Here is a 24,923-nt window from a genome sequence, read left to right as displayed (position 1 = left end):
TGGGTTCCCATCTCATGAACAGAGCTGTTCCACACTGTCATTGGTGCTTTCTGTCTTCTTGCAGAACATGCTGCATTTTACTATTGGCTTTTGCCATCTTAAAAATCAAATTCCTCCAACATTATAATGACGCTTTTATCTAGAAAGTCCTTGCCCTCTTATGTCAACAGCCATGTGTATTTATTCAGCATCTCCTTGTGCTATGTTGAGATTTATTCAGGAGTGGCAGGGCTGTAAATGGTAAGATGCTTGGAAGAACCTTTCAAATCCTGAGTAGGGTGGGTATAATAACCTATAAAATCTCTTATGGTTTGAAAGTATGTCAACAGTACTCTTCATCACCTTTCTCATCAATAAATTGTCTATGTCCCCACTTTGAAACTCCCAAAGCTATCACAAATTGGATCAAGAATATAGAAGATTCTTTTTGTGTTTTGCAAAGTGACATCATAAAAATCAGCACAACTTCCACCTTGTTCAAGAGAACCTACATATAAAAGACTTTAAATGGCAACACAAAGTGAGAAGTCACTGCCTTAGGGCTGTGAGGAAGTTTAAGCCCCGTGGTAGAGCAGTGCACTCATTCCAGATGAGTTAGTACCAGCTGAGCCCTCATTCACAGACATCAGCAACTCCAGATGACTCCAGCTCTTGAGTTTTCCAACCTGGGTCTTCAGAGTTTTTTAAAACAAAACAAGCCATCCCATCCAGAGCTGGGCCCCCACAATGTGTGTTTTGTATTAAAGCTGCTTTATGATATTGAATTTTAGTTTGTTATTAAGCAACAATAAGGGCCAAAATGGATTCTAACTCTAGCTGGGGAACTTTTGACTCTTGGTGGCTACTGGAGGAGAAAGAGTAGCATTGCTTTGGGTATGTGGCCACTGGTAGGTTGCCTAACTTCCAGAAGATATCCCATACCAATACATGTAGGGACAATACATGAAGCTGTGAAGGAGATGTATTTAGGGACCCACAGGGAATTGGAGGGGTGAGTGAAGGGTGAATGTAATAAAAATATATTGTATATGTGTATACACATATTAATAAACATTATTAAATTAAAATATTATTTTTAAATGTATAAGCATGCTCATTTCATCCATCTTAATCCCTAGAAACTAAAATCAAAGGTTCCTCCAATCTATATCAAAACCCCTGGTATCAGACCTTTTCTACAATCTTACTCTTAGTCTTCTTCGCTGTATTAGCTACTTTTGTGTCACTCTGATGACAATATATGACAGAAGTGGCTTAAGAGACCCATTTGGCTCATGGTTCTAGAGGATCTCAGTCCATTGTGGTGAGGAGTTGATGGAGTGTTTCCACTCGTGGTGATGAAAGAGGCTGTTCGTAACACTGGAGCAGGAAGCATAATACAAAACCAGAAGTGAGGAAGGACAGTGTGCTCCTGTGAGATGGCCACCAGTGGCCCATTTCCTCCAGAAAGTCTCCACCTTCCAATCTCCAGAACCTCCCAAAATCTCAGGGCCTTGCTGAGAGCCAAGTATTTAAATTATGAGCCTGTAGGGAGATTCCCTATTCAAACTACAACACTAATCACCTTGATCTAGTTCTCCCTGAGCCTTAAAAGATCTTATTGCTTCTTCCAACCTCTGCATAATGTGATGGACAGTGAATCCACCACAGGAATAAAAAGAAAGTAAATAACATTATAATTATCACACCTATGAGAGTCTCTCATGGCAGAAAGATTTCCAGGCCCCAGTGGACGACCTGCTTGTTGCAAAGTATTTGTAAAACACATTTTATAGTCCTGTGGAGACATGACTCTGTCCTATTTATCAAACAAGTGTCCACAATGCAATTTAGAGACTATGAATGTAGCATAACTTCTAATATGTTGTCAGGGAAAATGGAAATAAATTCCTCCTCTCCCCCCTGTGTGTGTGTATGTATGAGTGTGTGTGTGTGTGTGTGTGTGTGTGTGTGTGTGTAGGGGTGTGTATGTGTAGGGGGTGTTGGGGAGATAACATTCTCAATGACAACTTCCTGTTCCAATTTGAGATACCTCAAATTATTCCTGAAATGGTCTGAAGTAATCCAAATTACTGTTTTCCTTTGCTTTCTGGGCAACACTATATCCAATCCCAGTGTATAACCAAAGAGTAGAAACCCTATGTTAAACCAAGAGCCTCTCTAAAGACCTTCCTGGTAGTTATGGAGAACAGAAGCTTCTGTGGTTACCACTGACTGGTTGGTTAGTGGAGAAACTGCATAAGGGGAAAGCCATCTCTTTGTCAACATGAAGAAGGGTCACGATGCTATGAATTATTGCAGATAGAGTGAAGAGCCAGCAGAACCATGCACTATAGAAATTTGAGTTGAAATTATACACCACAATTATGTGCTACATTTCTTCTTATGATTATACCACTTAAATCTCAAAACAGAAAGTCAAGAACCCACAGATTACACCCTCTTGAGTATAGTCAAAAGAGCTATTGGGCTTACTGACTTCTTGCATCTAAGGGCATCATAGCATGCAGCTCTATCTGCTGATAGGTTCTAGGAAAACCAGAATGTAGTTCTCACCTTGTCAAATCCAACCTCCCCTACAGAACCATTAGGCAAGGTGTCCTTAAGAGAAGACATCTTCTTGTCTCATTGACATTTGGCTGAAATACTGAAAATAACAGGAACCAAGCAGAGATTGACATCTTATGTTCCACATTTCTGTCGGGAAAGAGACAGGCACCTTGCTGCAGAGGTAGTGTGATTCCAAACAGCAAAAACACAACAAAGTATAGGTTGTCGTCTTTAAAGTTAAAAGTGTCTCCCAATTAACAGTTAACAGAGATTTTTTTGAAGAGTTGGGCATAGTTGAAAATACTTGTACCTGTTAAGCAGCAAAGACAATGTGTTTGGAGCTCTGGGCTGTTCTGTGCTTATACAAGGAAGGAGACTTGTCAGAGATAAGACACAAAGCCAGGAGAACTGCACCTTTAACATCCAGTCACAATTGAATTCCTATCTGAATGACCCATTTCTCTCTCAAACCAAATAAAAAAAGCAAATGCTTTCAGATTTCAGATTGAAGACCCTGTTTGCTGGCATATTAAGCCTCTTCACTCAATTAGTTCACAAGCATTAGCTGAACTGTCTGTTAGATGCCAAGAACAAAGAGGGAAAATAAAGATGATTAAAGCACAGCCTTGACAACTCAGACCATCTATGCAAACTTGGGAGATAGAAGGAGCAATTAAGATGCAACTTACCAAATGTAAAGTGCGGTTGTGTAGAAGGAACAAGAGATGTGACTCCAGCTGAAGATTTTACAAGTACCTGCAGTAAAAAGGAACACTAGGTGAGATACCCAAAGAGAAAAAAAAGCTTTGAAAGGGTGACAATATATGTTGGTGTACTCAGAGCATAGAAACAAGCATAATAGTTCATGTGAGAGGCTAGTTATGTAACAAACAGAGATTGATTCGGGGAATACTAAGAAGTCTTGTGTGATAAGTATTGCAGTTATAATGAGGAGTTTCTTCTTGAGAAGCAGAGATACCAGAAGGGACAATCGGGAAGTTCAAGGGCAACACATGGGTAAATCATGGGATAGGAATCAGCTTTCAATAGCAAATGGGGTGGGAATGGAGTACTACAAACATCACTGACTATTTCACATAATAGGGCAATGTTAATTGCTTTTCTCACTGTTGTGACTAAAGCAACTTAAGGGGACCAGAGAGATGGCTTGCTCTGTTGGTAAGGAGATCTAGCCACCGGGCCAAGCCTAGCAACATAAACTTGATTCCTGAAGCTCCATGGTAGTTTTCAACAAAGGTAAATTAAGGAAGGAAGGTTTATTTGGGCTCACAATCTGAGGGTACAGACCATCGTGTGCACTGGGGCTTGAAGCAGCTAGTCAGGTCCCATCTGCAGTGAGAAAGCAGAGAACAATCAATGTTCTTCCAGTACATTTTCTCCTTTTCCTACACCCCAGGATCTCAACCCCTGGAGGGTATCATAGATACATATTTATCATGGGTTTGGATGGTACCATAGATACATACTTAGCATGGGTCTTCCAAACTCAACCCAGTCTAGGAGCTCCCTCACAAACATACTCAGAGGCTTGTCTCCATAGTTACTTCAAATCCCATCATATCGACAGTTAAGATTAGCCATCCCAGTGAGTCTTCCCAATGTGCTATGCCAAAAGGCAGGGAGGATATTTGACAATGAAGGTGAGTGTCCCCAGTCTATAGCCTTGCTTGCCTCAGGAAACATACCATCCAGTCACAGATTTCTCTATCCTCAGGCAACCTCCAAGCTTTAAAAATGCCTTTGAAATGATCTCAGAAGACTCCACCCATCCAGTTTGAAAATTCCAGACCCAGAAAGATACTTCATTGTTGTCGGACAGGAAAACTCAGAAAAAAAATAATATGGAGCCCACGAAGGGATTCTAAACACAGATGGAGAGGGCAATCTGGAGGAGCAATGGAAGTGTGTTCTTTCTCAAAAGGTTTGCTGCAGGAAACAGACATAAATTGTAGACATTCATCTCGTATTGTCAACAATATTAGAACAAAAGACAACAGAGTGAGATCAAAAGGCAGCTGCTGAGAAGGAGTTACAGAAAGAGAACTAGATGAAATTAGCAGAAAGCGTTACTATTAAACACTTGAAAAGAACTGTTTTAAATGCATGAGAAGAGAAGAGAAGAGAGAAAAGAATCAACAGCTAGAGGGAGAAAGAAAATCACATCAGCACTGTGGAGGATGGTTTTGATGAACCCACCAAAATAAGAGGAAACAGAGAAGTAAAGTCATGAGAGAAATGATGTTGCAAACAGATAGTTCACAAAGGTCCAAAATACGTATCAATGGTGTGCTTGATGGGGGAGAGTGAGGTGCAAGAAACAGACAAAGTAACTGAGTGAAAAAGAAATATCCTTAAACCGAAGACCTAAACCTGCCCATCAAAAGGCTTCAATGGATATTAAACTGAATTCCCAGTAGAAATATATCTTCAACTTGAGGGTAGAAGATTGAACAAGTTCCCTCTTGTCCTCCTTTCTAGAAACAGATCAATTTCAAGATTGTTTTCTTCTTGGAGATGAAGAGACAGCTCAGTGTTTGAATGTCTTTTTCCTTCAGACAACCTGAGTTCAGTTCCTTGCATCTTTGTCAGACAGTGCACATCCTGTGACTCCACCACCAGGAGATCCAACACCCTCTTCTGGCTTCATGGCACAAGGCATGCATGTAGTGTCCTGACATATATTCAGGCAAAATGCCCATATTCTCTTAGTTGGATTTGTAATTGCTATAATAAAATATTGAGCCAAAGAAGCTTGGGAAGGAAAGGGCTTATTTGACTTACCTGTCCCCTTTTTTTCTTTCTGAGACAAGGGGTTAATTTGTGTATCCTTGGCTGTCCTGGAACTAGCTTTCTAGACCAGGTTGCCCTTGATCCCACAGATATCCACCTGCCTCTGCCTCCCAAGAGCTGGGATAAAGGTGTCATTGTTGAAGGAAGGTAAGGCAGGAACCCAAGCAGGAAGTGAAGCAGGGACCATGAAACATCACCACTGTTTCTGGCATGTTTCCTATGGTCTGCTCAGCCTACTTGTTTTATTTGTTTGGTTTTTTTTTGTTTGTTTGTTTTGTTTTGTTTTGTTTTTTTAATTCACTTTATATCTTACTCACTGCCCCTTTCCTGGCCATCTCCTCCCACAATCCCTCACCCATCTCCTTCCTCTTCTCTGAGCAGTTGCCTCCCCCCAGGCCAGGTATCAACTCTATGGCACATCAACTCCCTGTTAGGCTACAGCCTACTTTCTTATATCACCCAGAACCACCTTCCTGGGAATGGCAATGGCCCCAGTGGGCCTGGCCATCTCACATCAATCATTCATAAAAAAAAAAAAAAGTCCTTCAGACTCACCTACCAGCCAATCTGATGGAGGCATTTTCTCAAGCAAGGTTTCCTATATGACTCTAGCTTGTATCAACTTGACAAGAATAAACAAGAAAGACCTATGTAAAATAAAAATAAGTTTAAAAAATTATATCTTCTTTTAGAATATCTTTTATTTGTCTTTTGATAGTCTAATCCATATATACAATGTAGTTGATTACCTCCAGCTGCCCTCTTCTACAGACTATCTTCTATTCCATTAAATGGCAAAGATAATTAGTAAAGTTTGTAAGGGAAATACATGAGACCAAACTTCTTTCCCATCAGTTCGTTTGAATTCAGACGTTTCTCATAGCAAGTGTCAGCAGCCCTGGATCAGTGAGGGGTAAGCAGATAGCTGAGGTCACACACCTCACCAGCTCCCAGAAAATAGGACAGAAGAGCCCCTGCAAGGAATAGAAGAGAAGACGAAGGCACACCAGAAGGATCATGCCCACTGCTGCCACAGGCTACTCTATTCTGCCCAGTGATCTCATACTTAAATGCCCTTCTTCCTTTGTATTCATTTCTACAAAATGTTCCCAGCGAACAGGATGCTACCATCTGCAATATAACCATAACACCCACATAGCTTTACAAAGGAAGTCAGCTCAGCATCTCAGCCATGTCCTGTAACACAGGCAGGTCCACTGAGACCGGAAAATATGCATCCGTCTGACTCAGGCTCACATGTGGGTCTCCTGGCTCGTGCACCTGGAGGCTAATGCTAGGTGTCATTTCTGAGACCAAATGTCACAATGATAGAGAGAAGACAACAGTGGAAGGTGAGAGAGGGGAAGTGACTTCAGTGTTCCTTGTTGGCCCTTCAGTAAACAGAAAGGTCTCGTGCCTACAGTGGGACAGGTCCTCTTCATTTGACTTCCTGTTTTCTCTTGACTTAGACACCATCTTCTGCATCTGAGTATGGACAAAGGACTTTTAGACCATACTTGCTCAGTCAATGATTTCCTAAAGGCTAGACAACATGGGCCTAGAAATCTAAGGGGATTTAAAAAAATACATGGCCCTTCTTCCTAGTTACTGTGAATCTACCTGGCTTCTGACATTGTTCAAGTAACACTCACTCCTCTAACTGCTGTGTGCTCTGCTGGGTCCTACCCATACTGTTCCATGTCCATGTCCACCACCATCCTTTTCTCTTGCAGCCTAGGGACTAAGCTTTGAAGATTTCCTCTCAACTGATGCCTCAATCATCACCAACTAATGAGGTAGAAGTAATATACCCTCTGAGCCCAGGTGTTGGGAAGCTTTGACCTTTGAAGCAGAAGCAGAAGGCATTGAAGGAAGGGCTGGTGTCACTTCAAATGTGACCACTGTATTTCCTAATAAATTCCTGTGCTAAGCAGATGCTAAGATGTCTCCAACAATGCCACCTGCTTTACTCACACCTATCCTCTTGCATGGCCCAAGCATGGAGACTGGTTTCTGACCGGTTGGGTGTAAATATACAGCACCGTACCTTGGGTATTTTCTCTCTACCCCTCTTCCCAGTCCTTAACCTTGGAGGAAGCCAGATACCACACTACAAGGCACCCCAGTGAATATTCCCATGTGGTAATTTTCTATCTGTTAACAGGTATGAGAAAGCTAGGATACAAATGCTCACTCTACCCAAATTAGATTTTCAGGCAGCCAACAGCTCTCGCCTTGACTGTAGCTATGTGAAATGTTCTAAGTCAGAGGTATTCGTAAATGCTGTGCTGAAATTTCAGCCCACAAACACTAAATGATAATAAGTATGCATCATCTCCTCCATTAGTGGTAGGATAAGTATTTTTTGTGATACTGGGAATTGATCCCAGGGCTTCATTTAGGCTAGACAAGCACTCTACTGCTGAGATATATTCCCCGTCCCTGTAAAACAATCCTTATGCATTACGAGATCATTGGTGCAATTCTTCAACCTCTTAGCTTGCCTTGCATGAACTCAGTCTTGAGCTTGTCAGGATGTATCGTGACCTCACTGCTTCTCTTAGACGGCTGACATGGCAGACCTCACAGGCGCAATATTCCTTTCCTGCTTCCGAGTAGATAACTGGGATGAAGACTTGTCCTTTATCAATATTTCGTATCTCAACAACAATAACAATTTGAAAAAAAAGAGGAGAAAAATCCAACCTACTGACCTCCTTCTAAAGTTCCAGTTTTAATAAAAACTTTGAATCAAATCCCAACATAGGAGCACAAAAAATACAGCGATGACTAAAATACTGACAACAAATCTACCATAGAATCCAAATATCTCACTTCTTGGCATATATCCAATGGAAACGAAATCGGCTCATCAACCAGACACCTGATAACCCTACATCATCACATTATTTCAAACAGCTAAGATACAGTGCCAACCAAGGTGTCCATTAGTGGATAAGTGGGTAAGAATATGTGATATATATACACAATGGGATATTGTTCAGCTGTAAAAAGAATCAGATGCTGTCTTTCTGTGGCAAAATAAACAGATTTGGAGGATATTCACTGAAATAAGTCAGGGACAGAATGTCCTCTCGTGTGTTCTCTTTCATACGTTGAAATAAAAAAGTTGACCTTGTAATGGAGGAAATAGACTAGGGATTACTAAATGTCACAAAGAGGAGGTGGGAAAGGAGAATGAAAGCTGCAAAAAGAATGTGTTCTGATACCCCACAGCACAGTGGGGTGATTACAGTTTGCAAAGAAACCTATGAAACATTTTGAGAACTGGAAAAGAGGAACTCAGAGGCATGAAGCATAAGCAAAGATAAGGAAAGGGAGATGCTAAGTGCCTTGATTTTTATCTTTGCTTCTTCTATGCTGCATTGAGGAACCACTCCATAGCCCATAGGCATGTGCAGTGTCCACCTGCAGAGGTCTGCTTCTATAGGCAAACGTAGTCACTTCCCTCTTTATTGTGTAAGAAACTTTGCAGTTCTCAGCCAGCATTGGAGGCATGCCCATCACCTTGGAAATTGCCTCTAAGCAGTTCACTACTGGGATTTGTAGCATGCATGGACCAGACTGGAGGAAGATTCTCACTGGCAGAGGAACTTTGCCATTAATCTTTAGGTATGGCTAACCCCGGAAGCCCAAGTGATGGTATCAGATGTCATAACTTTCTATCTGGGTGTCAGCTTGACTCTGCTTAGCTTTAGCAGGCAGAATATCACCAGATAGCAGTCTAGGTATCTCCGGATTGACTCTACAATCACACTTTTCAGTGTAACAGTATAATTATGAGATTATCATGGTAGGACAGCAAGGTAAATTCCTGAAAGGCATTTGAAAAAAAAAAGAGGTGGAAAGTCTAGTGGAAATAACAGAGGCTGTACCACTCCAATTTACTCCTGATACTCAATATTGTGCTACCACCACCACCACCAGCAGCAGCAGCAGCAGCAGCAGCATTCTAAGAGCCTCTTAGAAAAATCTTAGCTCCACTCTGAGCTTCTCAATCAGCAAGTTAACCAACTCCCCAGGAGAGTCACATGCACAGCACAGTCCAGACATGCTAGGCAGACACAACCTAAGGGGCATCCAAGAGAACCCAGTGGAAAAACATCTCTATACCAGGATTTAGAAAGTATAGCACCACCCATCCCTTCTGAAAGAAGAAATTCAAACACATCTAAACATGTGAGAGATAAATAAAAACTGCTAAGACTGGCTTTAAAAGAAAAACACATTGTGTGGCTGGAGAGATGGTTCAGTGGCTGCGAGAACTTGTTGCTATTGCAGAAGACCTGGGTTCAGTTCCTGGCACCCACATGGAGGTGAATAACCATTCATAACTCCTAGGAGAGCTGATGCCCTCTTCTGCCCTCTGCTGTCACCAAGCACACATGCATTGCACATATAGACATACAGGCCAAACACGCATGCACATATAATAAAAAAATCATTTTTTTAAAATGAACTGACAACTCTTTTCTGAAATGAAATGGAGAAGCAGTGGATGAAATGAAGAAGCAGTGGATGAGGGGAGAGGTTTGAAGAGTCTGGGAGGAGGGGAGAGCAGGGAGGCTGCAGTCAGGACGTACTATATGAGAGAAGAAGAAATTTTAAAAAATGAAACTACAAACTATGGGTTTTCCATCTATTTAAAAGTAGGATTCTGAATAATGAGATATCTACTGAATCTTGGTTTTCTTGTTTCTATCAGAGTTCCAGAGCCCTGTTTGCATATTACAATCCCTATTACAGGCACAGAGGATCCCATTGCCAGATCTCTGAGGGCATTGGGTCTCCAGGTGCAACAGCTCCGGTCACTGCTTTGCATTCTTTTAGTTGGCATCTGCTAAAATGGGATTGTTGGAAGGATACAAACTCCAAGCCTAATGATGAGGACAGAGATGAAGAGTCATCTCAGTGTTCAATGTATGATTATAAACAGAGACAATTGCCAGGGATTGTAGCTTGGCTGAATGAGAAAATATAATAAGAAACACCATCTTCCGTTCAGAAAAGCACCGGAGTAGCTAGGGCACAGGGTCGGCTGACACTCGCCAGCTACCCACAACACCCACCACAGGATCTTAAGACTTCTGGTGAGTGGAACACAGCTTCTGCTCCAATCCAATTGCGCGCGGGACCTGAGACTGCATTAGTTAGGGAAGCAGAAAACCGGCCTGAGTACGGCCACAGGCCTCTTCCGGCCGGACCAGCACCAGGGTAGCTAGAGCGCAGGGTCGGCTGACACCTGCCAGCTACCCACGACCCCCGCCACAAGATTTTGAGACTTCTGGTGAGTGGAACACAGTTTCTGCTCCAATCTTTAAACAGTGACAACGACAACAACTAACCCCAGAGATTACCAGATGGTGAAAGGTAAACGTAATAATCTTACTAACAGAAACCAAGACCACTCACCATCATCAGAACCCAGCACTCCCACTTCGCCCAGTCCAGGGCACCCCAACACACCGGAAAAGCTAGACACGGATCTAAAAGCATATCTCATGATGATGGTAGAGGAATTCAAGAAGGACTTTAATAACACACTTAAAGAAATACAAATGAACACTGGTAAACAGGTAGAAGACATTAAAGAGGAAGCACAAAAATCCCTTAAAGAATTGCAGGAGAACACTGCTAAAGAGTTACAAATCCTTAAAGAAAAACAGGATAACATAATCAAATAGGTAGAAGTCCTTAAAGAAAAACAGGAAAACACATCCAAACAGATGATGGAAATGAAGAAAACCATACTAGACCCAAAAAGGGAAGTAGACACAATAAAGAAAACCCAAAATGAGGCAACACTGGAGATAGAAACCCTAGGAAAGAAATCTGGAACCATAGATACGAGCATCAACAACAGAATACAAGAGATGGAAGAGAGAATCTCAGGTGCAGAAGATTCCATAGAGAACATCGGCACAACAATCAAGGAAAATGTAAAATGCAAAAAGATCCTAACTCAAAACATCCAAGAAATACAGGACACAATGAGAAGACCAAACCTACGGATAATAGGAGTGGATGAGAATGAAGATTTTCAACTCAAAGGACCAGCAAACATCTTCAACAAAATTATAGAAGAAAACTTCCCAAATCTAAAGAAAGAGATGCCCATGAACATACAAGAAGCCTACAGAACTCCAAATAGACTGGACCAGAAAAGAAATACCTCCCGGCACATAATAATCAGAACAACAAATGCTCTAAATAAAGATAGAATACTAAAAGCAGTAAGAGAAAAAGGCCAAGTAACATATAAAGGCAAGCCTATCAGAATTAAACCAGATTTTTCACCAGAGACGATGAAAGCCAGAAGATCCTGGACAGATGTTATAAAGACACTAAAAGAACACAAACTCCAGCCCAGGCTACTATACCCAGCCAAACTCTCAATTAACATAGATGGAGAAACCAAAGTATTCCACGACAAAACCAAATTCACACATTATCTCTCCACGAATCCAGTCCTTCAAAGGATAATAACAGAAAAAAACCAATACAAGGACAGGAACCACGCCCTAGAAACAACAAGAAGGTAATCCCTCAACAAACCTAAAAGAAGACAGCCACAAGAACAGAATGCCAACTTTAGCAACAAAAATAACAGGAAACAACAATTACTTTTCCTTAATATCTCTTAATATCAATGGACTCAACTCCCCGATAAAAAAACATAGACTAACAAACTGGCTACACAAACAAGACCCAACATTTTGCTGCTTACAAGAAACTCATCTCAGAGAAAAAGATAGACACTACCTCAGAATGAAAGGCTGGAAAACAATTTTCCAAGGAAATGGTATGAAGAAACAAGCTGGAGTAGCCATTCTAATATCTGATAAGATTGACTTCCAACCCAAAGTCATTAAAAAAGACAGGGTGGTACACTTCATACTCATCAAAGGTAAAATCCTCCAAGAGGAACTATCAATCCTGAATATCAATGCTCCAAATACAAAGGCAGCCACATTCATTAAAGAAACTTTAGTAAAGCTCAAAGCACACATTGCACCTCATACAATAATAGTGGGAGACTTCAACACACCACTTTCACCAATGGACAGATCATGGAAACAGAAACTAAACAGGGACACAGAGAAACTAAGAGAAATTATGAATCAAATGGATCTGGCAGATATCTACAGAACATTCTATCCTAAAACAAAAAGATATACCTTCTTCTCAGCACCTCATGGTACCTTCTCCAAAATTGACCACATAATTGGTCACAAAGCAGGCCTCAACAGATACAAAAATATTGAAATTGTCCCATGCATCCTATCAGATCACCATGGACTAAGGCTGATCTTCAATAACAAAATAAATAATAGAAAGCCAACCTTCACGTGGAAACTGAACAACACTCTTCTCAATGATACCTTGGTCAAGGAAGGAATAAAGAAAGAAATTAAGGACTTTTTAGAGTTCAATGAAAATGAAGCCACAACATACCCAAACTTATGGGACGCAATGAAAGCATTTCTAAGAGGAAAACTCATAGCTCTGAGTGCCTCCAAAAGGAAACTAGAGAGAGCACACATTAGCAGCCTGACAACATACCTAAAAGCACTAGAACAGAAGGAAGCAAATTCACCCAAGAGGAGTAGATGGCAGGAAATAATCAAACTCAGGGGCGAAATCAACCAAGTGGAAACAAGAAGAACTATTCAAAGAATCAACCAATCAAGGAGCTGGTTCTTTGAGAAAATCAACAAGATAGATAAACCCTTAGCCAGACTCACTAGAGGGCACAGGGAAAGCATCCTAATTAACAATTTTAGAAATGAAAAAGGAGACATAACAACAGATCCTGAAGACATCCAAAACACCATCAGATCCTTCTACTAAAGGCTATACTCAACAAAACTGGAGAACCTGGATGAAATGGAGAAGTTCCTAGACAGATACCAGGTACCAAAGTTGAATCAAGATCAGGTTAATGATCTAAACAGCCCTATATTCCCCAAAGAAATAGAAGCAGTCATTAATAGTCTCCCAACTAAAAAAAGCCCAGGACCAGATGGGTTTAGTGCAGAGTTCTATCAGACCTTCAAAGAAGATCTAATCCCAGTTCTTCACAAACTATTCCACAAAATAGAAACAGAAGGTACTCTACCCAACTCATTCTATGAAGCCACAATTACTCTGATACCTAAACCACAAAAAGACCCAACAAAGATAGAAAACTTCAGACCAATATCCCTTATGAATATTGATGCAAAAATCCTCAATAAAGTTCTTGCTAACCGAATCCAAGAACACATCAAAACAATCATCCATCCTGACCAAGTAGGTTTCATCCCAGGGATGCAGGGATGGTTCAATATACGGAAATCCATCAACGTAATCCAGTATATAAACAAACTCAAAGACAAAAACCACATGGTCATCTCGTTAGATGCGGAAAAAGCATTTGACAAGATCCAACACCCATTCATGATAAAAGTCTTGGAAAGATCAGGAATTCAAGGCCCATACCTAAACATGATAAAAGCAATCTACAGCAAACCAGTAGCCAACATCAAAGTAAATGGTGAGAAGCTTGAAGCAATCCCTCTAAAATCAGGGACTAGACAAGGCTGTCCACTTTCTCCATACCTATTCAACATTGTACTTGAAGTCCTAGCCAGAGCAATTCGACAACAAAAGGAGATCAAAGGGATACAAATTGGAAAAGATGAAGTCAAAATATCACTTTTTGCAGATGATATGATAGTATATATAAGTGACCCTAAAAATTCCACCAGAGAACTCCTAAGCCTGATAAACAGCTTCGGTGAAGTAGCTGGATATAAAATTAACTCAAACAAATCAATGGCCTTTCTCTACACAAAGAATAAACAGGCTGAGAAAGAAATTAGGGAAACAACACCCTTCTCAATAGTCACAAATAATATAAAATATCTTGGCGTGACTCTAACTAAGGAAGTGAAAGATCTGTATAATAAAAACTTCAAGTCTCTGAAGAAAGAAATTATAGAAGATCTCAGAAGATGGAAAGATCTCCCATGCTCATGGATTGGCAGGATCAACATTGTAAAAATGGCTATCTTGCCAAAAGCAATCTACAGATTCAATGCAATCCCCATCAAAATTCCAAATCAATTCTTCAACGAATTAGAAAGTGCAATCTGCAAATTCATCTGGAATAACAAAAAACTTAGGATAGCAAAAACTCTTCTCAAGGATAAAAGAACCTCTGGTGGAATCACCATGCCGGACCTAAAGCTCTACTACAGAGCAATTGTGATAAAAACTGCATGGTACTGGTATAGTGACAGACAAATAGACCAATGGAATAGAATTGAGGACCCAGAAATGAACCCACACACCTACGGTCACATGATCTTCGCCAAGGGAGCTAAAAACATTCAGTGGAAGAAAGACAGCATTTTCAACAAATGGTGCTGGCACAACTGGTTGTTAACATGTAGAAGAATGCAAATCGATCCATTCCTATCTCCTTGTACTAAGGTCAAGTCTAAGTGGATCAAGGAACTTCACATAAAACCAGAGACACTGAAACTTATAGCGGAGAAAGTGGGGAAAAGCCTTGAAGATATGGGCACAGGAGAAAAATTCCTGAATAGAACAGTAATGGCTTGTGCTGTAAGATCGAGAATTGACAAGTGGGACCTCATGAAACTACAAAGCTTCTGCAAGGCTAAAGACACCATCAATAAGACAAAAAAACCACCAACAGATTGGGAAAGGATCTTCACCTATCCTAAATCAGATAAGGGACTAATATCCAATATATATAAAGAACTCAAGAAGGTGGACTCCAGAAAGTCAAATAACCCCATTAAAAAATGGGGCTCAGAACTGAACAAAGAATTCTCACCTGAGGAATACCGAATGGCAGAGAAGCACCTGAAAAAATGTTCAACATCCTTAATCATCAGGGAAATGCAAATCAAAACAACCCTGAGATTCCACCTCACACCAGTCAGAATGGCTAAGATCAAAAATTCAGGTGACAGCAGATGCTGGCGAGGATGTGGAGAAAGAGGAACACTCCTCCATTGTTGGTGGGATTGCAAGCTTTTACAACCACTCTGGAAATCAGTTTGGCGGTTCCTCAGAAAATTGGACATAGTACTACCGGAGGATCCAGCAATACCTCTCCTGGGCATATATCCAGAAGATGTCCCAACCGGTAAAAAGGACACATGCTCCACTATGTTCATAGCAGCCCTATTTATAATAGCCAGAAGCTGGAAAGAACCCAGATGTCCCTCAACAGAGGAATGGATACAGAAAGTATGGTACATTTACACAATGGAGTACTACTCAGCTATTAAAAAGAATGAATTTATGAAATTCCTAGCCAAATGGATGGACCTGGAGGGCATCATCTTGAGTGAAATAACACAATCACAAAAGAACTCACACAATATGTATTCACTGATAAGTGGATATTAGCCCAAAACTTAGGATACCCAAGATATAAGATACAATTTGCTAAAGCATGAAACTCAAGAAGAATGAAGACCAAAGTGTGGACACTGTGCCCCTTCTTAGAATTGGGAACAAAACACCCAGGGAAGGAGTTACAGAGACAAAGTTCGTAGCTGTGATGAAAGGATGGACCATTTAGAGACTGCCGTATCCAGGGCTCCATCCCATAATCAGCTTCTAAACACTGACACCATTGCATACACTAGCAAGATTTTGCTGAAAGGACCCAAATATAGCTGTCTCTTGTGAGACGATGCCGGGGCCTAGCAAACACAGGAGTGGATGTACACAGTCAGCTATTGGATGTATCACAGGGCTCCCAATGGAGAAGCTAGAGAAAGTACCCAAGGAGCTAAAGGGATCTGCAACCCTATTGTTGGAACAACATGATGTACTAACCAGAACCCCGGAGCTCTTGTCTCTAGCTGCATATGTATCGAAAGATGGCCTAGTCGGCCATCAATGGAAAGAGAGGCCCATTGGACTTGCAAATTTTATATGCCCCAATATAGGGGAATGCCAGGGCCAAAAGAATGGGAATGGGTGGGTAGGGAAGTGGGGGGCGCTATGGGGGACTTTTGGGATAGCATTGGAAATGTAATTGAGGAAAATATGTAATAAAAATCAAAAAAATAGTCACAAATAATATAAAATATCTTGGCGTGACTCTAACTAAGGAAGTGAAAGATCTGTATAATAAAAACTTCAAGTCTCTGAAGAAAGAAATTATAGAAGATCTCAGAAGATGGAAAGATCTCCCATGCTCATGGATTGGCAGGATCAACATTGTAAAAATGGCTATCTTGCCAAAAGCAATCTACAGATTCAATGCAATCCGCATCAAAATTCCAAATCAATTCTTCAACGAATTAGAAAGTGCAATCTGCAAATTCTTCTGGAATAACAAAAAACCTAGGATAGCAAAAACTCTTCTCAAGGATAAAAGAACCTCTGGTGGAATCACCATGCCGGACCTAAAGCTCTACTACAGAGCAATTGTGATAAAAACTGCATGGTACTGGTATAGTGACAGACAAATAGACCAATGGAATAGAATTGAAGACCCAGAAATGAACCCACACACCTATGGTCACTTGATCTTCGACAAGGGAGCTAAAAACATCCAGTGGAAGAAAGACAGCATTTTCAACAAATGGTGCTGGCACAACTGGTTGTTAACATGTAGAAGAATGCGAATCGATCCATTCCTATCTCCTTGTACTAAGGTCAAGTCTAAGTGGATCAAGGAACTTCACATAAAACCAGAGACACTGAAACTTATAGAGGAGAAAGTGGGGAAAAGCCTTGAAGATATGGGCACAGGGGAAAAGTTCCTGAATAGAACAGTAATGGCTTGTGCTGTAAGATCGAGAATTGACAAGTGGGACCTCATGAAACTACAAAGCTTCTGCAAGGCTAAAGACACCATCAATAAGACAAAAAAACCACCAACAGATTGGGAAAGGATCTTCACCTATCCTAAATCAGATAAGGGACTAATATCCAATATATATAAAGAACTCAAGAAGGTGGACTCCAGAAAGTCAAATAACCCCATTAAAAAATGGGGCTCAGAACTGAACAAAGAATTCTCACCTGAGGAATACCGAATGGCAGAGAAGCACCTGAAAAAATGTTCAACATCCTTAATCATCAGGGAAATGCAAATCAAAACAACCCTGAGATTCCACCTCACACCAGTCAGAATGGCTAAGATCAAAAATTCAGGTGACAGCAGATGCTGGCGAGGATGTGGAGAAAGAGGAACACTCCTCCATTGTTGGTGGGATTGCAAGCTTGTATAACCACTCTGAAAATCAGTCTGGCGGTTCCTCAGAAAATTGGACATAGTACTACCGGAGGATCCAGCAATACCTCTTCTGGGCATATATCCAGAAGATGTCCCAACCGGTAAAAAGGACACATGCTCCACTATGTTCATAGCAGCCCTATTTATAATAGCCAGAAGCTGGAAAGAACCCAGATGTCCCTCAACAGAGGAATGGATACAGAAAGTATGGTACATTTACACAATGGAGTACTACTCAGCTATTAAAAAGAATGAATTTATGAAATTTCTAGCCAAATGGATGGACCTGGAGGGCATCATCTTGAGTGAGGTAACACAATCACAAAAGAACTCACACAATATGTATTCACTGCTAAGTGGATATTAGCCCAAAACTTAGGATACCCAAGATATAAGATACAATTTGCTAAACGCATGAAACTCAAGAAGAATGAAGACCAAAGTGTGGACACTGTGCCCCTTCTTAGAATTGGGAACAAAACACCCAGGGAAGGAGTTACAGAGACAAAGTTCGTAGCTGTGATGAAAGGATGGACCATTTAGAGACTGCCGTATCCAGGGATCCATCCCATAATCAGCTTCTAAACGCTGACACCATTGCATACACTAGCAAGATTTTGCTGAAAGGACCCAAATATAGCTGTCTCTTGTGAGACGATGCCAGGGCCTAGCAAACACAGGAGTGGATGCTCACAGTCAGCTACTGGATGTATCACAGGGCTCCCAATGGAGAAGCTAGAGAATGTACCCAAGGAGCTAAAGGGATCTGCAATCCTACTGTTGGAACAACATGATGTACTAACCAGTACCCCGGAGCTCTTGTCTCTAGCTGCATATGTATCAAAAGATGGCCTAGTCGGCCATCACTGGAAAGAGAGGCCCATTGGACTTGCAAACTTTATATGCCCCAATATAGGGGAATGCCAGGGCCAAAAGAATGGGAATGGGTGGGTAGGGAAGTGGGGGGCGCTATGGGGGACTTTTGGGATAGCATTGGAAATGTAATTGAGGAAAATATGTAATAAAAATATTAAAAATTAAAAAAAAGAAAAAAAAAGAAACGCCATAATAGACAAAGTGATGGGAGAAGCTCTCCATGGGAAAATGTTCTTCTGTATGTCAGAGGAAGTGGGTGGTTGGGGAGTATTCTGTGGAATGTGGTCTTCATCACAAGGTCAGTGGGAAGCCCCCATCTTTTGACAGCACCAATATGTCAATCAGACTTACACATGAGGGGTTTTAGGAAAGGGAGGATTAAGGGTATTTCATATTCAAACCGAATCTAAAGTATTCTAGTTTCCTTTTTGTTGCTGTGATGAAACTCTCAAACCAAAACAACTTAAAGGGTTTATTTCAGCCTACAATTAGAGACTGTAGTCTACAACTGAAAATAATCGGGACAGGGATACAAAGCGGGCCTTCTTGCCACCTCACACTGACACTCACTTCACAACCCAAAGCACAGAGGAGCCATGGGAGGATGCTGCTTCTGGCTGGCTCACAGGTTCCTGCTGACTTCACTTTCCTACCTGCCTAGGGATAGTACCACTGAGCTCTGCAGGATTGTTGTCCTCTCGGCGGAAACCACCCTCAAACGTTGGCAATGTTATTTAAGGCAAAGAGCACTGGAGTGTAGCCCTAAGTGGGCTCCTCCCCCCTGTGGTTTGTACTCATCTAGAAACAAATCCTCCTTAAAGCACTGATTTATCAGTTTCCTTATCTGCAAAGGGGACAAGGCATTTGGGCCTGAGATTTTACTGAGAGTACAGAAGAGCTGACCTCATCCATCCTGTTCTCCTTGAAAGATTTCCTCTCCTGGCTTCAGGGAGCCATTACTCTGCTGCTCTCCCCTCTCCATCACAGGCTGTGGCCTCTAAATCTTCTCTGCTGATCCCCACTTTTCTTCTTAACCTTTAAAAGTCTGACTTTCCCCAAGGCCAGGTCCTCGAGCCACTTTCCTCTCCCTCCTTGCTTATTCTCTGGTGATCCTGTCCAGTCCAATGACTCTAAGCAGTATTTATATGCTGATCCACATCTATAGGATCTCCACTCACTCTCTGGTTGCTTCTTTGCTCTCTCTAACACAGTCCTAAACTCAAGCCTTTGATCGCCTATGGTTCATCTTTCATCAGTGATTCTCCTGCCTTATCCGTGGTGACACTTAGCACAGTTTCAGTGAATTCAAAAGCTTAGGGGTGATACCAGGTCTTCTCCTTGCCTGAGAGCAACCCATGAGCATTAATACCCTCTGCCCTCAAAACACACATTAAATCCAGTCTCTTCTGGCCTCCATCAGGACTATATTATCTAAAGGACCACTACCTGCTTTGGGTTTCTACTGTGGCATCCTAAACGAGCTCTCTACTTCCTTCCTACAAGTTCTCCAGCCTTTGCCTGGAAATCAGAGGTTTCATTATTTCACATGAGACAGCTTACCCCTTCCCTTCACTCTTTGATGCATCCCCTCCTACCGCATTTAATTCCAGACATTAAGTGTGATCTTGAAGCCCAGCTTGACAACCACACCTTATCTCCCTCTATCCTCCTTCACTGTGCTTAGCTGCATCAGCCACTTGGCTGTCCCGTGAAGGTCCAGTGTCCTTTGAGCACCCAACAACTTCCTCCTGCAGGGCACAACTGCCTCTACATTTCATACAGGTCTCTGTTCCAGCATCATTCCTCCAGGCACTAAGCCCTATTCTTATTTATCACCTTACCCTGCTTCATCTTCCTCAGAGTGTGTATCACTAGCTGGAATGAAGATTCTTAATTACTTAAATCTTGGCTTCCTATACAAGTATAAGATCATGAGAACAGGGCCTAGACATGGAATGTCACCAATGCCTGGGACAATACTCAACACATAGCAGGCGTTCAATAAACATTGGTGCAAAGGCTAAATAAAGGGGTAAATGATGACTGAGTTCTGTTTGAAGAACACCAAGGGAGGAAGCTCTTGTAGGAATCACAGAGGTTAGAGAGGAGAACACGCACTACAGGAAAATGTTGTCAGAGTTCTGGACCAAGTTAAGGAATGATAGGAGTGGAGAGAAGACAGGGCAGAAAAAGGAAGCTGTGGTTAAAAAGCTGACACGTGAAAGCACTTACAGTGGTACATTGATACAGAAGATGGAAAAACAAAAGTAAAGAATGGGGGATATTGGGCATAAATACTTCCTAAGACCACAGAAAGCCTGAAGTATGAATGTATGTAATATAAGCAAGAGAGGGACATTCTAAAAGACCAAAGCACATTATAGCAAAACAGAGAGACAGCAGAGATGAAAATGAATGAAACTCGGACTCTATTGTGCTTACAAAGAGGTACAATGTCCTTAACTGAATGCTTGCGTAAATGGCTTTGGCTTTCCTGATGGGGAGAAAAGAGCCACAAATAGCATGTGTTCACTGCGGTTATTCATGCTGTAAGTTTTGAGAAGCCCACGAGAAGAGAATTCAATAATGGATGTGGAAGTCTAAAGAGTTCCATAAATGAAGGGTATTGTTGTAAGAATACAAAGTGAATCTGCTAGGATGTGAGTTAGTTTTTGGGAGGATGCTCAGAATCCTAAGTGACTATATTAAGTCAGGGTTCTCCAGAAAAATGGAACTGAAAGAATGAAACAAACACACACACACACACACACACACACACACACACACACACACACACACACACAGAATTTGTTAAATCAGATTGTGTTGGAATACCAACAGCATTTGTCCCATACCTGAAAGGATAAGAACCTGGTAGCTGCTTGGTCCTTGAACCTCAGTGCCTCAGCACCTGGAGGGGCCCTGCAGTGTCTGCCTTACCCTGGAGAGGCAGAAAACCTGGTAGTTGTTCAGTTTCTGGAGTTAGGCACCTCAGCAGTCACAAGTCTAGTGTAAAAGCTGGGAGCTTCCTGGGGAGCAGGTGGTCCTTAGCCAGTGACAGAAGCCTTGGAAGGCTAGTTCTGATATTAGGAAAGGAGTCAGTAGCAGCAGCAGTAGAGTAAATCAACTCAGGGCAAGAGGGAAGGCCAGGTAAGCAAAGGGTGAGTGACCCTTTTCTTCCAGAAGGTGCCTCTCATACTTCCCATACCAATTAAAGTAATCAGGACAGCTCATCGGTTGAGAGGCTCCATACTCTGGTGATTCAAATCTGTGCCAAATTGATATTGAAACAGGTTAATCAGCACAGTGGTCCAGAATCCAGGGCTGTGACCAAATCCAGAGCTCCTAAGGCCAGATAAATAAGACAACCAAAGATGAGTGGCAGATATAGCTGTTGATGATGTGAAGCAAGCACAGCAAGGAGGAGGGAGGGGTATGGGTCCATCCCTTCTTATCCACAAGCTAATGAAGATTGAAAGGGTAGATTTTTAGACACCATCACACTTATCTGGAAGATACAACTTTAATGTATAAGTCCCTTTACTTCTGCACATTCATTTGTAATGTCCCTCTCATTTTGGTCTGTCACATGCTCTGTTTATATATTCACTGTCCTTTAGGACATTAGATGCCACCCCTGCATTCTGCAGAGATATGACTAAGCAAGGATGCTGACACTGCCCTTCATAATCAGTCAATGACCCTAGACCTTATCCTGATGCTAAAATAACTCCCGCCAGAAAAGTTGCTCTGGCTTTGACCTGCATGCCCCCTTCTTAGATGATAAGAGAAAGTGGTACTTCCCACTTTCTCCTCCAACTCCTGGCATTGAACTCTGAAAGGCATAGCCCACAATCCTGCTGAAAATGAGGTTTGAGAGCACAACAGAGATGGCCAGATGGTTTGAAGAAGGGATCTCAGAGCTCAACTCTGAGTTCCAGCAATGAAGTCAGCAATGGCATGTGTTGAAAGTTATGCCCTGGCTATCCTCTTACACTCCCATATCTCCTGACACGCATGCTCATTTTTTTTCTTGTACCTGCATGAGCTTAACCTCTCACCTGCCAGCAGAGCCTGAGACTGCTTTTCAGAGGACCATTGGGCTACCTGTCCTCACTCCAACTCTTTGGACCAATGCTGCAGGTCCAGCATCACCATATGGCATTTTCTCAGGCCCCACACCTTTTCAGATACATTTCCTGGAGAACAAACGAAATGGCAGCCACATCTCCACTTGCTTCTGCAATATTTATAATTTCTCCTGTGCTCTATGCCCTGTGCATTCCTTGCTTATGAACAGAAAACAAATGGCCTCAGGAAGATATTCCCTGTATCTGTGAACTGAGGACATCCAAGTACAGGGAGACCAGGAACAGCAACACTACCAAGCTCCAGAAATACAAAGAAGCAGGTGCACTTGGGAAGCAACACTAATGATAGCCACTGAGGCCCACAGCCAGGAAAACTTTTAAGTACCCAGCCATGCAGGAAAATCATAGAATACTCTTCATTTCCACCCCCAAAGAAACTCCTCGTCCCTTCTCATTAAATCAAAAGGTATTTTGGATTATTTCTATGGAAGGGTCAAAAGGCCATATAACCTTCTGGTGATATTTTCCATGACAATAGCTCCTGGAAGCATGACATTTAAATGTTCATGGATTTCATAGAGTACAGAACAGGACCTGGGGGATGCTCATAGTAGGCAGAACAATTGTGTTGTATAAAGTGGGGCTACATGTGCCTTAGAGCCCAGCCAAGTAAGAGCACAGCACGTTGTGCATCCCTGCAAGATAAATGTACAGTCTTAAAATTCAAGTCTCTCTCAATAAAGACCAAGCTATGTCAACCCTATTACTAGATCTCCTCTTGTTATTGGTGGTGGTGGTAATGGTGGTGGTGGTGGTATTTGATGGGTGATGTGTATGTGGTGGCACATTCATCGTGTGTACCAATATACTCCCCCACATATGTGCATGTGGAAGCTACAGGTTAATGCCAAGTATCTTCCTCTATCAGGCTCTATTTTTTTTATTTGAGATGAAATCTCTCATTGACCCTGGAGTCTACCTTTTCTGCTAGTCTGGCAACTAGCAAACCCCTCAAGATCCACCTATCTCTGTTGTGCCCAAGGCTAGGGTCACAGACATGTGTACCCATGCCCAGGTTTTCTATGAGTGCTGAGGGCCCTAACTCAGGTTCTCATGCTTGCACAAAGCACTTTACCAACAGAGCTATCTCTCAGCTCACTTTCTTTTCTTCCTATTTTCTCCAAGATTTTCTCTGCATTCTTGCTTTTTAGATGGACAATGAATGTCCATGAATTAGATGCCCCTACTAGGACATACTGCCTGAGACCAGTCTCATTCCAAGTAGCTCAGATTCTCCACTGGAACCTAACTGGGGCCAGAATTCCAACCCCAGAATATGTTCTGTGTGGGATTCTTTTTCTTCCTTCAGACTCAGGGCCAAAGACTGAAAGAAACAAAAGGCAAGAACAAAAATGCAGCAATTAAACAGATAAAATCTGGGGTTGTAGGGGGTCCCAGTAAGGCTACACTCATTTCAAGAGTGGGGAAATGGAGTTCTGGGGAGACCTGGCTGCACTATGGTGAGACTAGAGAAGGCACAACCCAGTGGGTCAGCGCACACCTGCCTGGGTTCCTAGAAGGAATCTGGCCATCATCAGACCTGCAATCAGAGAAATGTCCATGAGCAAGGCATCTGAGAGGTCACTGCCCAAGTTCTCCAGGACTCCAGAGAAAGGAGCTACTGGTATCTCAAGACTCCCATGAAGAAACAGAGCAAGTTCTTCCAGATTAGCTGCACCTTGATTAATCATCCAGGCTCTTGATGGAGTTTCAATTGAAATTCAAGCTTCACTTTGCATATGGTTGATAATATATAGTTAATACATATTCTTTTTAGCCCTGAAAGCATATTCCTCTAATAGGACTCCAAGTAATAAGTAACAAGCACAATATACATTGAGGAAAAGGTAAATTATTGGTTCCATTGCTATGACAAAATACCTAGGGCTGGTGAGGCTCCCTCTCACTATGACATACTGATAGCATTGAGACATAAGCACATACAGGAGAGAAAGACTGCAGCAGGAGATGGGAAATATGAGGTCAGGGATTTGGTCTTTTATAACAACCTTTTTTTTTGTTAGAACAAAGCAATTTCATGAAAACTACATTAATCTCTTCCAAGAGCAATGCTTTCAGTGACCTAATCATTGGCTAGGTCCTTTTTAAAAAAAAAAAATTCCAACTTGTCCTAATGTCCACACTGGAGAACAAGCTGCCAACACACAAACCCCTAGGGGATACACTCAACTGTATTCAAATCATAGCCTTGGTCAATAACTAAATGATAAAAACATAGC

The 24,923-nt window shown here is 41.8% G+C and overlaps 1 long non-coding RNA gene across 1 annotated transcript in view; it reads right to left on the bottom strand.

Annotated features, from left to right (window-relative positions):
* The window catches only part of LOC110304295 (uncharacterized), a 29,253-nt gene extending 25,354 nt beyond the window's left edge, over positions 1-3,899 (bottom strand). Inside the window, exons 1-2 of the long non-coding RNA XR_002379053.2 lie at positions 3,859-3,899; positions 3,240-3,306 (exon numbers count right to left, since the gene is read on the bottom strand). This is a non-coding gene — a long non-coding RNA (uncharacterized LOC110304295). The remainder of the gene's footprint in view (positions 1-3,239; positions 3,307-3,858) is intronic.
* Positions 3,900-24,923: the final 21,024 nt, after the last annotated feature.

The sequence above is a fragment of the Mus caroli genome, unplaced genomic scaffold (assembly GCF_978045245.1).
Source record: "Mus caroli unplaced genomic scaffold, Mus_caroli_1 scaffold_13, whole genome shotgun sequence".
In the NCBI taxonomy this organism is placed as follows: Eukaryota; Metazoa; Chordata; class Mammalia; order Rodentia; family Muridae; genus Mus; species Mus caroli.
Note: the sequence above shows the minus strand (reverse complement) of the source record. Positions and strands in the feature narration are given on the sequence as shown.